Raw genomic sequence first — 6,285 nt, forward strand, 5'->3', positions numbered from 1 at the left:
TTCTTCTTTGGACGCAGACCAGGTTCCTGTCGATCAGAGCAGTTCATGTCCTGGGTCACCTGAACTCAGGAGTGGACTTACTCTTGAGACAGAGTTGGAGGCTGGAGAATGGAGATTGCACCCTCAGGTGGTGAGTCTCATATGGCAGAGGTTTGGCCGAGCGGAAGTGGATTTGTTTGCTAAAAAAAATAGACCATGCGCATTGCCCACTCTGGTTTCCTTGTCTCCTCTGTCGCCTCTGGGTGTGGATGCTCTAGCCCAAGAATGGCCAGGACCAGTCTTATGCCTTCCAGTCGACCCGTTTGCTCCCAAACGATTCTGTTCAGTGTAAGGTTGGTCAGAGTGAACGTCTGTTGTTGGTGGTGCCTGGCAAGGCCATCCATTTGAGCCGTTTAAGTCTGTCAGATAACTCTGAAACCTTAAGCAGTTTTTTGGTAATCCTATTCTCTCTTAGAGGACTGAGGATCTGCAGGCTCTGTCAGCTCCTCTTGTATGGACTTTGCCCCGAGGCTGGTTAAGTCTTACTGCTTCCTAGGCCTAGTTAATCCTAAGGCTGCTTTGACTCCGTTTGCTTTCAGCAAGTGGTTGGAGACTTTCTCCCCCGCTATGTGGGGTCAGATAGTGACAATACCTCTAGCTTATGAGGCACGTGGTGTACTTCGCCTCTAGAGGTGCATGCTCATTCAACGAGAGCAATGGCTTCTTCTCAGGCTCTTTTTAAAAGGCCTTTGATGGGAGATGTCTGTGCTGTGGCAGGTTAGTCCTCTCCTAGCATCTTCATCAAGTTCTATAGTCTAGACGTGAGGATGGCTCCTGGCTCCCGGGTCTTATCCGCTTGAGCAGACGCTTTCCTTGGTCTCCAGCTATCTAAGGTACGTCAGGCGTTATGGTATAGCGTTCCCAAAGCGATGACGTCATCGCAGCATCGAAGTGAGCCTATGAGAGGGAACATCTCGGTTACGTATGTAACCTTGGTTCCCTGAATAGGGGAACGAGATGCTGCGATGCTGGGCCGTTCCGTACCTTGATAGCGCTTCCTTCGTCATAGTGTAAAATCTGATGAAATTAATGCATATATGAGCATACGTGACGTATGCTTGGGGCGGTGCTAAGTGCTATTGGCCAATAAATTGGCGTGATGGTATAAGGGCTTCAGACATTCGTCACACCGGAGGTGTTCCCAAAACGATGACGTCATCGCAGCATCTCGTTCCCTATTCAGGGAACTAGGGTTACATATGTAACCGAGATGGTTTCACAAACCAAAACAGAGACCGACATTCCGGCCCGGAACGCACATTTTCAAAGGAGAATAACTGACTGTAGCATTGTTTTTCAGATAAACGAGTATGTTAGCTTAGCATGTTTCTTAAATATCTGCAAACATATTATGGTATTTTTATGCTTTAGTAGAGTCAAAACTTACATACAGCACCTTTAATTACTCTTGAGTCGATTCACTTCAAAGACTTGTTCAAACAAGTTGGCAAAATGGTCTGAATAGGTTCGTGAATCAGTTTGAATTATTTCTTCAGTTCCTTGAACGCACTGAATCATCTGAAGCAGTTTCGAACTCGTACATTTTCTAAATGTTGTTTATGTTCAGATGTTCAGTAACGGTCATGTTCCCTTTAGATGCATTCGAGCACAAAACTCTGCAGGTTTACTTTTGATATTGTCTAATTATCCAAATGTAGCTGTGTATATTATTATACAAAGCAAATGACATGAAATGATATTGGGGCTACAGAAGAAATGCTAGGAACAATGATGGTCTCTTCTGTGTTTGTTGCAAAAACAATCTAATTATGACTTTAATATATTCATTTAAATAATCTATTATTAAATAATAACATGTTATTGTATTATATATATATATATATATATACATATACATACACAAACACACACACACATTACTTCAATCTGTAACTGAAATGTCACTGTCACTTTAGATCAATTTAATGTGTCATTCCTGAATGAAATATTAATTCAAAATATTCAAAATTCAAAGGGAGTATCCTGACAGTTTAGCACAAAAAAATTAATTAAAGTTTGTTATCCTGTCACTATGGTTACAGACATTACACAAGGCCACTGAAAGTTATAAAAGGGGACTGACTCCAAATACATGTATGCACAGGCTGATTTGAGTCACATCTGTTAGTAAACAAGCTTGTAAATATCAAACACTGACGGTGTGAATGTAGCCATTCTGTTAGAAGAAAAGTGGATCAAACACTTTCCTCTGAAGAGTTTTCAAAAAATTATAAGAAATCAAGGTCAGATTAAACGAATGTGCTTCACTAGTGTGGAAAGTTTAGTTTTTTTAAATAACAATTCTCTGATCCAGAACTATCATGGAACGTTTCAATCTGGTACCTGAACTATGTAAAAAAACAAATCAAAACCTTGTGTGGAGACTCCTGTTATGTCTAGAAAAGCTGTGCTATACAAACATCACATCGGTCACATGTTCACACAGCACGATATGGGGCATTTTTTTCTGCACATTTCTAAACCGTTCTGTTGATCTACATTATATTATCACTATTTAGCGCAAATAAAGCAGCAAACAAGAACTCATTGGAGTTTCTCTCTCTGTCTGGAAAGCCTTTTATTATGAGCTAACAATCATGCAGCGTAGACTCAAGCTAAGCTCAGGATGCTTTGCATTGCAGATTTTTGCATGGCTGGAATTTCCTCTCATGCCGGGAACATGGTGACTTCCAGCCTGTGAAAAGCGATAACACGTTCTTTATGAAGTTCATATTTCCTCTCCGAGTCGTGTGAAGTCAAACAGAGACCAAGACTCTGGGTTCAGACCTATCAACATCATGCCAAAACATCATGCTGTCAAACAGCAAAAAGTTACAGCACAGGTATTTTTCTAAAACCACAGACAAAGGCAAATCTTGAAGTATGTGTTTCAACAATCCCTGGAGCAGATCTTACGAGAAAACATGCCAATAATGACATTAAGTGGGAAGAAACTGAATGTGAGACATGAAGCCTGTCCTTTGTTTGGAAACATTTTCCTGGACTCACAGAATACAAGCCTGTAGGAGCAATTGTCAAAAGGAATCAGTTGACTTTGAACGTAAATAAATATTACTATTTGTACTGTTCCCTGAAAAGGGCTCAAGATGGCATAAAATAAATGGTTATGAATAGGAGCATGAGAATAAGGGGAAAAAACCCTAATGGCCTCCCAAATCCATCAGTCGGGCACTTGAGGGCATCGTGTGTATGAACTTTATCCACGCCACACTCTGTGTGAGTCGTATTAGCTACTATCCCTCTCTGAAGCGCTCTGACTGACTGACAGAAAAACCTCTGCTGGCACATGTTGGGGAAAAATAGCAGCCTTCGGGTCATTCATCTCAACAGAAATAAAAGCATTTATGGCAGGCGAGCCGTATAAGCCAGCAAATTTGCCTCAAGTCAAGCTAAAGCAAGCATAGAAGCATGCCAGAGTCATGGGAAAGACATTTTTAATGGACCTGTAAGCACATGTTCATCTGATAAATGAATATGTACGCCAAGCTTTCTAGTAAATGCTAATATTTGCATTAAGAATGAAGTCTTAAAAATCTTCATCAATACTGAAAAAACAATGGGTATTAACCAATAAATGGCCAGAAGTAAAATTCTATATTATTTTTGCTAAATTAATTAAAAAGCAAAACACTACAAATTAAAAACAACTGTTGTGCATGTCAACATGTCATGCACAATTAAATATTCAACATCGATAAAGTAAAAAAAATGTCCAGGATTGGCAAAAACCATAAGCTACCAATAAATCATTCATCCCTAGTACTTTGATACATAATAAAGTACTGAAGTAATGATTTTTTTTAAAGAAATTAATAATTTTATATATGTACCAAGGAAACATTAAAGTAATCAAAAGTGACAATAAAAAATTATTATATGTCAAACATATGATCTTTCCTACTTTCTATTAATCAAAGAATCATGAAAAAAAATGTATCATGATTTCCACAAAAATATTAAGCAGCACAACTGTGTTCAACATTGATAGTAATAAGAAATGTTTCTCAAGCACCAAATCAGCATATTAGAATGATTTCTGAAGGATCATGTGACACTGAAGACTGGAGTAATGATGCTGAAAATTCACCTTTACCATCAAAGGAATCAATTAGATTTTAATACGTATTGAAAACAATTATTTTAAATGTATGTTATGTTTGATCAAATAAATGCAGCCTTTGTAAGCATAACTTCTTTCAAAAACATCACAAAATCTGATGACAACAAACTTTTTAACAGTAGTGTACATCATACACCAATTCAAAAATACCATGCTATTACCATGGTACATGCTAAAAAAAACAAAAAAAAAACAACAACATTGCATTGATTGTCATGTTATATCCTTTTTTTTCTTCAATTTTAATGTGTTTTTATCAGATTAACTGTGCCAGTAGATTTTTATACAACATCTTTCAACACTGATAAATGCTATGCCTGGTTTCACATGGATGAAAAAAGCAGTCAGATGTGATTGCAGCGTTTGAGCCGAGCAGAGAGTTATAAAAGATGTTTGGGTCTCGTGCAAGTACTAGAGGAACACAGATGTGCACAAGCCTTCTTCAGCCCAGTCTGTGCATGTGGGAGGACAGCCCCTGCTTACAACAGGCTCCTTTTCTTACACATGTCAGAAATAGAAAGAGAATGGAACATTATTTTTTTTAACTTAACTCCACTCTTACATATTTGTGGCTATATTAGGGCATCACTAAGCAGAGTTTTATACATAAGCAGTCAATGAAACACTACCACTGACTGTTCTCACACTCGAAACTTCTAAAGGGACACCCATCTGACACTGATCTGAAATTTCCTGTCAATATACCAAGCCAAGGCGTCGTCGTAGAATATGATGCATCATACTTAACATAACCACATAGAAGGGATGCCTGCCTGTATTCAGGGGCGTTTCATATGCTATCTATAGCCGACTGTAAAAATAAAATAAAAAATCCACACCGCTTAGGTAAATGCACAGATGTGTTCGCAAATATCATAGTGGATGAAGGAAAAATGTGTGTTTCTTTTAGCCCTTCGAGATAGTAACAGAGTTTGTTGTTACACAACAAATAAAGATGGCAGATGTAACCTGCAGGCTTACTTTGGGCTGCAAACACAAGAATCAAACAGCAAATATTTTCTTTTCAGCTAATTTGAACTATTACAAAAGACCTAACAATTCATGAAGCATCAAACATGTAATAAATGACAAACAAAAATATCAAAACATTGTATTGGCCAAAAAAATTACTACTTAAATATTTAACTATTATGATATTATTTGGATTCACAAAAGTTGTTTGAAAAAAACATACAAACCACACAATTGTCTATTTGTTATTGACTTGATTCAAAACCATATAGTTACTGATATAGCCTTTTTAACAACTTCCAGTGTGACAACTTGCCCCGGTCTCCCTGTGCCCATCCAAAAACGTACATGATGCTGCACACTACAAACTATGAAAAGTTCGTTTAAAAAGAGGAAGTCACACCAAACATATTTCTATAGACCGTACAGCTGAAAAGTAACAATTACGTTCTGTAAACTTTGTATCAGTCCAGATCACAGATGAGGTTGCGGTTAAGGAAACTCATGTAACAGCAGCTCTTGTTTTTCTGTGGCTACGTGGAATGTGTGAATCACTTCATCACAACCACAGCGGTGCCTTAAAAATACCTAGTTCTGCTCTTCAAATCACACCTTATTTTTTATTTTTATTTTTAAAGGAGTTTAAAATATACCTTGTGTTTTGTCTTAAATATAGCACAATCACTACAAACATAATTTTGTCGATGCGGGTTTCTGAGTATTACCTCATACACGTACACAAATGCTGTCTATAATCAATCCCTTAGGCAATGAAAAAAATATCACAAACTTATTTGTGAAGTGATGAGAATATAATATAGCCTACTAACATAACTACGAACAAAACTAACTTTTTTTTTTTACATTTGTGTCATCTACTTTAAACAAAAAAAAATATGTGTGCACAATTACAAGCAAGTTTCCCCACTCAGGCAAGTTTAGGAAGCCAAGTAAATTCACAAAGCACAAATATTTATCAGTTATTCTGACAAGAAGTATGCTACGATTTCTTACCGAATCTGGACCGCCGTCTAAAAGTGTGAAATATAAATCCGTGGACGTTTTTCCTTGTCTTTTAATGTCTTCACGAGATTTGCTCTTTCCGTAGTTGGTGTTCCCACCTCGCCAGCGCC

At 37.7% G+C, this 6,285-nt stretch overlaps 1 protein-coding gene across 1 annotated transcript in view; it reads right to left on the minus strand.

Annotated features, from left to right (window-relative positions):
• Positions 1 to 6,285, minus strand: part of LOC107740396 (liprin-beta-1-like) — a 30,728-nt gene extending 24,443 nt beyond the window's left edge. The window contains exon 1 of the mRNA XM_016552822.1: positions 6,167 to 6,285. The gene's annotated coding sequence lies outside the window, so the exon portion shown is untranslated. The remainder of the gene's footprint in view (positions 1 to 6,166) is intronic.

Source organism: Sinocyclocheilus rhinocerous, unplaced genomic scaffold (assembly GCF_001515625.1).
Source record: "Sinocyclocheilus rhinocerous isolate Xijiao unplaced genomic scaffold, SAMN03320098_v1.1 scaffold2055, whole genome shotgun sequence".
NCBI lineage: Eukaryota > Metazoa > Chordata > Actinopteri > Cypriniformes > Cyprinidae > Sinocyclocheilus > Sinocyclocheilus rhinocerous.